Below are 12,874 nucleotides of genomic sequence, written 5' to 3'. Positions count from 1 at the left end.
GGTGGGACCAATCCTGATTTGCATGTGGTCTTTCCCCTTTTGTAATGGCTTGGCAGGCGAAGAACGATGGCCTGGAGGGTTGCCCAGAGCAATGCCAGAGGTTGAGATTTATTCTAAACCTTCCAACCATCACCTCTTTTGTTTTGCTTTTGTCACCCCGAGTGGGACGGGTATACCCAGACGTAGATCCCGTGCCTGCTGGGCCTAGAGACCCAAGCTACTTCTCACTGATGACGCCCAACAAGGTTGAAACATGTCTGGGGATGCTTGTGGTCTCGTGCAGAAGGGATGTGACCTAGCAGTTCGGGCTGGACTACCCCTTTGGGGGTGGGACCAAGCCTGATTTGCATGTGGTATTTCCCCTTTTGTAATGGCTTGGCAGGCGAAGAACGATGGTCTGGAGGGTTGCCCAGAGCAATGCCAGAGGTTGAGATTTATTCTAAACCTTCCAACCATCACCTCTTTTGTTTTGCTTTTGTCACCCCGAGTGGGACGGGTATGCCCAGACGTGGGTCCCGTGCCTGCTGGGCCTAGAGACCCAAGCTACTCCTCACTGATGACGCCCAACAAGGTTGAAACATGTCTGGGGATGCTTGTGGTCTCGTGCAAAATGGATGTGACCTAGTAGTTCGGGCTGGACTACCCCTTTGGGGGTGGGACCAAGCCTGATTTGCATGTGGTCTTTCCCCTTTTGTAATGGCTTGCCAGGCGAAGAACGATGGTCTGGAGGGTTGCCCAGAGCAATGCCAGAGGTTGAGATTTATTCTAAACCTTCCAACCATCACCTCTTTTGTTTTGCTTTTGTCACCCCGAGTGGGACGGTATGCCCAGACATGGGTCCCGTGCCTGCTGGGCCTAGAGACCCAAGCTACTCCTGACTGATGACGCCCAACAAGGTTGAAACATGTCTGGGGATGCTTGTGGTCTCGTCCATAAGGGATGTGACCTAGCAGTTCGGGCTGGACTACACCTTTGGGGGTGGGACCAAGCCTGATTTGCATGTGGTCTTTCACCTTTTGTAATGGCTTGGCAGGCGAAGAACGATGGTCTGGAGGGTTGCCCAGAGCAATGCCAGAGGTTGAGATTTTTTCTAAACCTTCCAACCATCACCTCTTTTGTTTTGCTTTTGTCACCCCGAGTGGGACGGGTATGCCCAGACGTGGGTCCCATGCCTGCTGGGCCTAGAGACCCAAGCTACTCCTCACTGATGACGCCCAACAAGGTTGAAACATGTCTGGGGATGCTTGTGGTCTCATGCAGAAGGGATGTGACCTAGCACTTCGGACTGGACTACCCCTTTGGGGGTGGGACCAAGCCTGATTTGCATGTGGTCTTTCACCTTTTGTAATGGCTTGGCAGGCGAAGAACGATGGTCTGGAGGGTTGCCCAGAGCAATGCCAGAGGTTGAGATTTATTCTAAACCTTCCAACCATCACCTCTTTTGTTTTGCTTTTGTCACCCCGAGTGGGACGGGTATGCCCAGACGTGGGTCCCGTGCCTGCTGGGCCTAGAGACCCAAGCTACTCCTGACTGATGACGCCCAACAAGGTTGAAACATGTATGGGGATGCTTGTGGTCTCGTGCAGAAGGGATGTGACCTAGCAGTTCTGGCTGGACTACCCCTTTGGGGGTGGGACCAAGCCTGATTTGCATGTGGTCTTTCCCCTTTTGTAATGGCTTGGCAGGCGAAGAACGATGGTCTGGAGGGTTGCCCAGAGCAATGCCAGAGGTTGAGATTTATTCTAAACCTTCCAACCATCACCTCTTTTGTTTTGCTTTTGTCACCCCGAGTGGGACGGGTATGCCCAGACATGGGTCCCGTGCCTGCTGGGCCTAGAGACCCAAGCTACTCCTGACTGATGACGCCCAACAAGGTTGAAACATGTCTGGGGATGCTTGGGGTCTCGTGCAGAAGGGATGTGACCTAGCAGTTCGGGCTGGACTACCCCTTTGGGGTGGGACCAAGCCTGATTTGCATGTGGTCTTTCCCCTTTTGTAATGGCTTGCCAGGCGAAGAACGATGGTCTGGAGGGTTGCCCAGAGCAATGCCAGAGGTTCAGATTTATTCTAAACCTTCCAACCATCACCTCTTTTGTTTTGCTTTTGTCACCCCGAGTGGGACGGGTATGCCCAGACGTGGGTCCCGTGCCTGCGGGGCCTAGAGACCCAAGCTACTCCTGACTGATGTCGCCCAACAAGGTTGAAACATGTCTGGGTATGCTTGTGGTCTCGTGTAGAAGGGATGTGACCTAGCAGTTCGGGCTGGACTACCCCTTTGGGGGTGGGACCAAGCCTGATTTGCATGTGGTCCTTCCCCTTTTGTAATGGCTTGGCAGGCGAAGAACGATGGTCTGGAGGGTTGCCCAGAGCAATGCCAGAGGTTGAGATTTATTCTAAACCTTCCAACCATCACCTCTTTTAATTTGCTTTTGTCACCCCGAGTGGGACGGGTATGCCCAGACGTGGTGTCGGAATTGAAACAATGTTATGCCTCCTAACGCAACAATTGTATGTGTATTGGCCTACGCCAAGTTGTCTAAACATCATATGCGAACAAACTCCACGGCAAGGTCTTGATCTTAGAGAAAGTAATGTAAATCGCCATCTTGGATTAAGCCGCCATTTTAGGTTCTCTTGTTATATGGAAGTCACCCTGAACATCAAAATGGAGGCTGAACGACATTCTGAGTAAAATTCTGGCCGTTGTGACCTCCATACACATGAATAATTAATATGCCTGCAGGCCACTTGTCGGGGTCGCGAACTGAGAGCTTGTCCTACTGTTGACCTATGTGTAAATGTACAACTGTATCAGCGAAACTAATCAAAATGCATACATTATAGGATTGACCTGGCTAGGAACCCATAGGCCCGACTCCTAGAATGGTTAACCCGCGAGGGGGTTGGCCGAGGGCTGGATAAAGAATATAAAAAGCCCAAGGATTCCAATGTACGGTCTCTCTTACTAATGCATCGAACCTTCGTTGAAGTTCGTTACGTTACTCTAAGAGCCGAATAGCTATCCGTTTGTCAATTGACTTTGGTAACTGTTGTAGCTTTTAAATAAAGCACTTGTATGTACTTTGTAACCTGTGTTGGTGTGTTTCTTTTTGGGCTTCCCGGCCTCATATTATTTTTATGTTTTCACAGTGGGTCCCGTGCCTGCTGGGCCTATAGACCCAAGCTACTCCTCACTGATGACGCCCAACAAGGTTGAAACATGTCTGGGGATGCTTGTGGTCTCGTGCAAAAGGGTTGTGACCAAGCAGTTCGAGCTGGACTACCCCTTTGGGGGTGGGACCAAGCCTGATTTGCATGTGGTCTTTCCCCTTTTGTAATGGCTTGCCAGGCGAAGAACGATGGTCTGGAGGGTTGCCCAGAGCAATGCCAGAGGTTGAGATTTATTCTAAACCTTCCAACCATCACCTGTTCTGTTTTGCTTTTGTCACCCCGAGTGGGACGGGTATGCCCAGACGTAGGTCCCGTGCCTGCTGGGCCTAGAGACCCAAGCTACTCCTCACTGATGACGCCCAACAAGGTTGAAACATGTCTGGGGATGCTTGTGGTCTCGTGCGGAAGGGATGTGACCTAGCAGTTCGGGCTGGACTACCCCTTTGGGCGTGGGATCAAGCCTGATTTGCATGTGGTCTTTCCCCTTTTGTAATGGCTTGCAAGGCGAAGAACGATGGTCTGGAGGGTTGCCCAGAGCAATGCCAGAGGTTGAGATTTATTCTAAACCTTCCAACCATCACCTCTTTTGTTTTGCTTTTGTCACCCAAAATGGGACGGGTATACCCAGACATGGGTCCCGTGCCTGCTGGGCCTAGAGACCCAAGCTACTCCTGACTGATGACGCCCAACAAGGTTGAAACATGTCTGGGGATACGTGTGGTCTCGTCCAGAAGGGATGTGACCTAGCAGTTCGGGCTGGACTACCCTTTTGGGGGTGGGACCAATCCTGATTTGCATGTGGTCTTTCCCCTTTTGTAATGGCTTGGCAGGCGAAGAACGATGGCCTGGAGGGTTGCCCAGAGCAATGCCAGAGGTTGAGATTTATTCTAAACCTTCCAACCATCACCTCTTTTGTTTTGCTTTTGTCACCCCGAGTGGGACGGGTATACCCAGACGTAGATCCCGTGCCTGCTGGGCCTAGAGACCCAAGCTACTTCTCACTGATGACGCCCAACAAGGTTGAAACATGTCTGGGGATGCTTGTGGTCTCGTGCAGAAGGGATGTGACCTAGCAGTTCGGGCTGGACTACCCCTTTGGGGGTGGGACCAAGCCTGATTTGCATGTGGTATTTCCCCTTTTGTAATGGCTTGGCAGGCGAAGAACGATGGTCTGGAGGGTTGCCCAGAGCAATGCCAGAGGTTGAGATTTATTCTAAACCTTCCAACCATCACCTCTTTTGTTTTGCTTTTGTCACCCCGAGTGGGACGGGTATGCCCAGACGTGGGTCCCGTGCCTGCTGGGCCTAGAGACCCAAGCTACTCCTCACTGATGACGCCCAACAAGGTTGAAACATGTCTGGGGATGCTTGTGGTCTCGTGCAAAATGGATGTGACCTAGTAGTTCGGGCTGGACTACCCCTTTGGGGGTGGGACCAAGCCTGATTTGCATGTGGTCTTTCCCCTTTTGTAATGGCTTGCCAGGCGAAGAACGATGGTCTGGAGGGTTGCCCAGAGCAATGCCAGAGGTTGAGATTTATTCTAAACCTTCCAACCATCACCTCTTTTGTTTTGCTTTTGTCACCCCGAGTGGGACGGTATGCCCAGACATGGGTCCCGTGCCTGCTGGGCCTAGAGACCCAAGCTACTCCTGACTGATGACGCCCAACAAGGTTGAAACATGTCTGGGGATGCTTGTGGTCTCGTCCATAAGGGATGTGACCTAGCAGTTCGGGCTGGACTACACCTTTGGGGGTGGGACCAAGCCTGATTTGCATGTGGTCTTTCACCTTTTGTAATGGCTTGGCAGGCGAAGAACGATGGTCTGGAGGGTTGCCCAGAGCAATGCCAGAGGTTGAGATTTTTTCTAAACCTTCCAACCATCACCTCTTTTGTTTTGCTTTTGTCACCCCGAGTGGGACGGGTATGCCCAGACGTGGGTCCCATGCCTGCTGGGCCTAGAGACCCAAGCTACTCCTCACTGATGACGCCCAACAAGGTTGAAACATGTCTGGGGATGCTTGTGGTCTCATGCAGAAGGGATGTGACCTAGCACTTCGGACTGGACTACCCCTTTGGGGGTGGGACCAAGCCTGATTTGCATGTGGTCTTTCACCTTTTGTAATGGCTTGGCAGGCGAAGAACGATGGTCTGGAGGGTTGCCCAGAGCAATGCCAGAGGTTGAGATTTATTCTAAACCTTCCAACCATCACCTCTTTTGTTTTGCTTTTGTCACCCCGAGTGGGACGGGTATGCCCAGACGTGGGTCCCGTGCCTGCTGGGCCTAGAGACCCAAGCTACTCCTGACTGATGACGCCCAACAAGGTTGAAACATGTATGGGGATGCTTGTGGTCTCGTGCAGAAGGGATGTGACCTAGCAGTTCTGGCTGGACTACCCCTTTGGGGGTGGGACCAAGCCTGATTTGCATGTGGTCTTTCCCCTTTTGTAATGGCTTGGCAGGCGAAGAACGATGGTCTGGAGGGTTGCCCAGAGCAATGCCAGAGGTTGAGATTTATTCTAAACCTTCCAACCATCACCTCTTTTGTTTTGCTTTTGTCACCCCGAGTGGGACGGGTATGCCCAGACATGGGTCCCGTGCCTGCTGGGCCTAGAGACCCAAGCTACTCCTGACTGATGACGCCCAACAAGGTTGAAACATGTCTGGGGATGCTTGGGGTCTCGTGCAGAAGGGATGTGACCTAGCAGTTCGGGCTGGACTACCCCTTTGGGGGTGGGACCAAGCCTGATTTGCATGTGGTCTTTGCCCTTTTGTAATGGCTTGGCAGGCGAAGAACGATGGTCTGGAGGGTTGCCCAGAGCAATGCCAGAGGTTGAGATTTATTCTAAACCTTCCAACTATCACCTCTTTTGTTTTGCTTTTGTCACCCCGAGTGGGACGGGTATGCCCAGACGTGGTGTCGGAATTGAAAGAATGTTATGCCTCCTATCGTAACAATAGTATGTGTATTGGCCTGCGCCAAGTTGTCTAAACATCATATGCGAACAAACTCCACGGCAAGGTCTTGACCTTAGAGAAAGTAATGTAAATCGCCATCTTGGATTAAGCTGCCATTTTAGGTTCTCTTGTTATATGGAAGTCACCCTGAACATCAAAATGGAGGCTGAATGACATTCTGAGTAAAAGTCTGGCCGTTGTGACCTCCGTACACATGAATAATTAATATGCCTGCAGGCCACTTGTCGGGGTCGCAAACTGAGACCTTGTCCTACTGTTGACCTATGTGTAAATGTACAACTATATCAGCGAAACTAATCAAAATGCATATATTATAGGATTGACCTGGCTAGGAACCCATAGGCCCGACTCATTCACATTTACTCGTGCACCTCAAGGGTATACTGAAAGTCCAAGCATTTATAGTAGAGCTTTGAAAGAGCAGCTTGATACCCTTGAATTGCCGCCTACTTGTACACTGCTCCAGTATGTCGATGACTTGCTTTTGGCCGCAGATTCTAAAAGTACTTGTAAAGAAGGCACTGTACTGTTGCTTGTTCATCTAGCTAAAAATGGTCATAAAGCTTCGCTCAAAAAATTCAATATTGTTGTCAGGAGGTCGCCTATTTAGGCTACCTCCTGTCAAAGGAGGGGAGAAGATTGACACCTGAAAGAATAAAACACATTTCTGGCATGTCTGTTCCAAATACACAGAAGGAAGTCAGAGCCTTAATAGGTATGGCTTCTTACTGTAGGTTGTGGATCCCGAACTTCTCACTAGTGATAAAACCGATGTTGGCTTTGACGAAGAAGGGCATTTCTCAGGAACACGGAGGGAAGAATAGGCCGTGTGGCTACTACTCCTCCGCCCTTGATCCTGTCGCATGCGCTTTGCCAAGATGTTTGCGAGCTGTCGCTGCTACTGCCGCGTCTGTAAAACAGAGTGCGGGAATGGTCCTAGGCCATGATTTAATGTTGATGGTACCTCACTCTGTAGATGTTCTATTGAATAAAACCCAAACGCAACACCTCACCTCTGCACGACTGACGAGGTATGAATTAATTATGTTTGCCCCTCACATTCAAATTAAGAGGTGTTGTGTTCTTAATCCGGCTGAACTTCTACCTTTCCCGCAAAATACTGTTTGCGGTGACGAAGAATTGCATGACTGCCTGTATACCACTGAACAGGAAACGAAGGGCAGGATAGATCTTATAGATACTCCTTTGGGCAATGCAGAAGGGGAGCTGTTTTGTGATGGCTCCTGCTTCAAACTCCCAGATGGTACATCTACATTTGTCTATGCAGTTACTACATTGAGTACGGTTATTGAAACTAAGAGAATTCCGCATAACTGCGCGCAGGCCGCAGAGATTATAGCGTTAACCCGAGCTTGTGAACTCTCCGAAGGGCATACAGTAAACATATATACTGATAGCCAGTACGCCTTTGGGGTGGCTCACAACTTTGGGAGGCTCTGGTCGGAAAGAGGGTTCCTAACCTCACATGGGACCAAGATCCAGCATGGTCCCCTGATAGTGCAATTGCTCTCGACACTCTCACTCCCTAGGCAGTTAGCGATCATGAAATGTGCAGCACATCGTAAGGTCATAGATGATGTGGGAAAAGGGAACGCTTTTGCTGACCAGATAGCCAGGCAAAAGGCTACAGACCTTAGCGCAGACATGTATGCTCTAAGGGAAACAAAAGATGCCTATGTAATGGATGAGGGTATTGGGTCTGTGCGAGAGATTCAAACTGATGCCACAATAGAAGAGTCTAAAAGGTGGGCCAAAGGAATGGGGAAACTGGATGACGATGGGTGATGGGTGGATACATCTGAAGGAAAATGGTTGCTCCCTGATTCATATGTGCTGGCAAAGGTTACGATGGCACACGGTCCTACGCATGTGTGTGCTCAGCAGTTCACGATAATGTTAGAACAAGTCTGGGTAAATGATAAAATTTCGAAGATTGCACAGCGACATGTTCAGAATTGTATGATTTGTTTACAGCACAATGTGGGGAAGGGGACAGTAACTCCAAGGGGTAGCTTTGGGCCCCCTTCTGTTCCCTTCGAGGTCATCCACTTTGATTTTATTGAGATGGAACGGTGTAACAATCTAAAATATGTTCTTGTGATTATTTGTGCTTTTAGTAAATGGGTCGAGGCTTTCCCCGTTAAAGATGCTACTGCCATGACCACTGCAAAGACTATGGTAAAAGAATTCTTTCCACGATTTGGGCTTCCGAGGGTAATTTGCTCGGACATTGGTCCCCATTTTGTTGCAGCAGTAATTTTGCAGATATGCACAGCGTTACACATTGAAAAGCGATTTCACTCGGCTAGACACCCTCAAAGTGCTGGGTTGGTAGAGAGACATAACGGTATCTTAAAGAATAAGCTTGCAAAAACATGTGCCGACACCAAATTGAAATGGCCAGATGCCTTACCTATTGTATTGCTAGCCATGCGTACCACACCTCAAACTAAGACTGGGCTTTCTCCATTTGAGGTAGTGATGGGGAGACCTGCTAACATTTGGGGTCTTCCAAAGCCTAAAGCATTGAGGGAGGTAGAAAATGTATTGCTTGTAGACTACTGTAACCAGTTGACTAAAAATCTGTATTTCATTTATCATCAGGTCCAATCAGCTTTACCTGTACGGTTTACGGGCCCAGGACACAATATTCAGCCTGGAAGTTGGGTCCTAGTGAAGGCCTACGAAAGGTCTTCCTGTCTCGCTCCTCGCTGGAGGGGACCCTACCAGGTGCTGATGGTCACTCAGATAGCAGTGGGGGTGGCTGGAAAAAAAACATGGATCCATGCGACGCATGTCAAGAAACTTCCTCACCCGACGCCACACGTTACAGAAGAAGCAGAACCCCTCGCTGATGCTACAATCTCTGATCCTGGAGTAGCAAACAGCGCTGTGAGTGCATCAGAGAATTTCTCTGAGCCCGTGGAGCTTGAGGAACAGTCCATTTTGTCTCCGCACTCTTTGGAAAAATCATTTCCGGAAAACATTGTTTCAAGTTCTGCGACTTCCGTCGCCTCCGATACGTCGCTTCGCTCAGGAAGTGACGTTACCTTGTTTCCGGATCAAACAGTTTTGGGTACCACCAGGTACGACCTTCGACGAAGAAAATAGAACTACGGCACAGGTTTTGCCTGTGCATCTGGAAAGAAGAAGTGATTGAAAGTTTTCTCTTGTAAAAGAAAGTTCCTTTCGAATAAAAGGAAAAAAAGGGATTCTGCTGGCTAGGGTTGGGAAGGACTAAGAAGTTGCGTGACTGTAGTGTCGCCAGCAACGAACATTGGGGTCGTCGATTGAGAAACTACGATGCCTGCCACCTCCACCGCTGCTCCCCGCACTGGACTTGTAAATAAGGGGGTGACCAACTCGGACAACGAACAATGTGCCTGGGCCCTGAAAACGTATTGCTGTGTTGTGTTAATAATAATTGGAATTTGTATAATTACTGCTGTGGGACTTTGGTACTTCGAAGAAATTTACCCTCAAAAACCTCTACTGCCAATTCAGACTGTACCGACTGCTTTGACTCCCTCTGTACACCTGCACACCTTGTCACCTAGAGACTCCCAGCATAGACGAAAGTATCATAATAACACTTTAATGATAGTAATGAATGCAACGCATGCCATTTTTAATAAGAGTAATTGCTGGATTTGTACCCATATACCGCAACATGGGAACAAGGGGCTAGGATGGTATATTCACCCTTTACCTTTAACGACTGCTTGCTATGCCTCTCTTAGAGCACTATTCTTTGGCCATTGGAATGATAGCGTCTCAGGGAAGTTTGATGGAACTAATTTAAATGATTTTGAGAAACGTGAATTGACTCTCCTGGGATGCTCGCTTTTTGCAAATAGAAGTAAACCTAATGTTGCTTCTATTAGGCCATCTGATAAACTATCTCTTCCTTTTCTAACTCTAATTTCCTTTAAAATGGCTCTGATAGGCAATAAGGACGCAGTGCCTCCTTCCTACTCTATTAATCATAGCCCTGATTCAGTCCCCTTTTGTGTACAAAGAAATGGCACTCGGCCAATGGGAGATTTTGAAGGTTGTGTAAACATTGTAAATTTGACTGGGGAGAACAGGCCTCTGTATGTAGGGGGGCCTGTTTATTTCATTTGTGGTAGTTCAGCATTTCCCTGTTTGCCCAAGGATTGGCAGGGAACCTGTTATTTAGGAATCCTGTTACCTGGGGTATTTATAGCTAGTACATTGGAAGTTTCTAAGGCTCGCCCACGGCGGGACGAGGATGGAGATACCCCTGGGCAAGTATTGGGAGATATAGCGAAATCAGTTGTGCCATTTTGGGGACAGATAGCAAACTCTGAAAATATTAGGGGACTAGCAAGAGTACTGGAGAGAACCATCAACCGGACCACGGATATACTCTACAATATGACACTAGAACAAAAGGCAATAAGATTGGTAGCACTCCAAAATTGGATGGCATTAGATGTCATTCTGGCAGAACATGGTGGAGTATGCAAATTAGTGGGGTCCGCTTGCTGTGTTTTCGTACCAGATTCCTCACCGACAATTTTCAAAGCAATACAGAACTTGCACATCCTTAGTTCTGAGGTGCATGTTCCGGTGGGAGATTGGAATATTAGTGCCTGGTTCTGGGATTCTCTACGATCCTGGGGTTGGAAAGTGCTTTCTGTTATCCAGGCAGTGAGCACAATAGGGCACAAAATGTATGCCCCAGACACAGCATCTAAAGAGTTTGTGTTACAAGAGGTTCTGATGAACGACCTAATGGCTATAGACATTACAGATAATGATTCAGGATGTATGGACGACAAAGCATGGAGTTATTTACAGAAGTATTAGAAATGATATTAGCACTTGGCATAGGCCAAAAGGAGGGTTTGTCAGAATTGAAACAATGTTATGCCTCCTATCGCAACAATTGTATGTGTATTGGCCTACGCCAAGTTGTCTAAACATCATATGCGAACAAACTCCATGGCAAGGTCTTGACCTTAGAGAAAGTAATGTAAATCGCCATCTTGGATTAAGCCGCCATTTTAGGTTCTCTTGTTATATGGACGTCACCCTGAACATCAAAATGGAGGCCGAATGACATTCTGAGTAAAATTCTGGCCGTTGTGACCTCCGTACACATGAATAATTAATATGCCTGCAGGCCACTTGTCGGGGTCGCGAACTGAGACCTTGTCCTACTGTTGACCTATGTGTAAATGTACAACTATATCAGCGAAACTAATCAAAATGCATATATTATAGGATTGACCTGGCTAGGAACCCATAGGCCTGACTCCTAGAATGGTTAACCCGTGAGGGGGTTGGCCGAGGGCTGGAAAAAGAATATAAAAAGCCCAAGGATTCCAATGTACGGTCTCTCTTACTATTGCATCGAACCTTCGTTGAAGTTTGTTACGTTACTCTGAGAGCCGAATAGCTATCCGTTTGTCAATTGACTTTGGTAACTGTTGTAGCTTTTAAATAAAGCACTTGTATGTACTTTGTAACCTGTGTTGGTGTGTTTATTTTTGGGCTTCCCGGCCTCATATTATTTTTATGTTTTCACAGTGGGTCCGGTGCCTGCTGGGCCTAGAGTCCCAAGCAACTCCTCACTGATGACGCCCAACAAGGTTGAAACATGTCTGGGGATGCTTGTGGTCTCGTGCAGAAGGGATGTGACCTAGCAGTTCGGGCTGGACTACACCTTTGGGGGTGGGACCAAGCCTGATTTGCATGTCCTCTTTCCCCGTTTGTAATGGCTTGGCAGGCGAAGAACGATGGTCTGGAGGGTTGCCCAGAGCAATGCCAGAGGTTGAGATTTATTCTAAACCTTCCAACCATCACCTCTTTTGTTTTGCTTTTGTCACCCTGAGTGGGACGGGTATGCCCAGACGTGGGTCCCGTGCCTGCTGGGCCTAGAGACCCAAGCTACTCCTCACTGATGACGCCCAACAAGGTTGAAACATGTCTGGGGATGCTTGCGGTCTCGTGCAGAAGGGATGTGACCTAGCAGTTCGGGCTGGACTACCCCTTTGGGGGTGGGACCAAGCCTGATTTGCATGTGGTCTTTCCCCTTTTGTAATGGATTGGCAGGCGAAGAACGATGGTCTGGAGGGTTGCCCAGAGCAATGCCAGAGGTTGAGATTTATTCTAAACCTTCCAACCATCACCTCTTTTGTTTTGCTTTTGTCACCCCGAGTGGGACGGGTATGCCCAGACGTGGGTCCCGTGCCTGCTGGGCTTAGACACCCAAGATACTCCTCACTGATGACGCCCAACAAGGTTGAAACATGTTTGGGGATGCTTGTGGTCTCGTGCAGAAGGGATGTGACCTAGCAGTTCGGGCTGGACTACCCCTTTGGGGGTGGGACCAAGCCTGATTTGCATGTGGTCTTTCCCCTTTTGTAATGGCTTGGCAGGCGAAGAACGATGGTCTGGAGGGTTGCCCAGAGCAATGCCAGAGGTTGAGATTTATTCTAAACCTTCCAACCATCACCTCTTTTGTTTTACCAGAAATAATCTGTTGTAATTAAAACTGGACCCTCCAGCTCACATCCCCTTCAGTCGACCCCTGACACTTGTACTTCTTTGCCCTATTAAAAACCCAGCAGGAAACTAAAATGCTGCAACAAGAATTGGGTCAACTATTGAGGGATGACAAAGGGGCCCTCACTAGATGATGTAGATGTAGATGGTTAACTGGCACAAAGGAAATGCT

The sequence above is a fragment of the Ambystoma mexicanum genome, chromosome 4p (assembly GCF_040938575.1).
Source record: "Ambystoma mexicanum isolate Mex_15411 chromosome 4p, UKY_AmexF1_1, whole genome shotgun sequence".
In the NCBI taxonomy this organism is placed as follows: Eukaryota; Metazoa; Chordata; class Amphibia; order Caudata; family Ambystomatidae; genus Ambystoma; species Ambystoma mexicanum.
Note: the sequence above shows the minus strand (reverse complement) of the source record.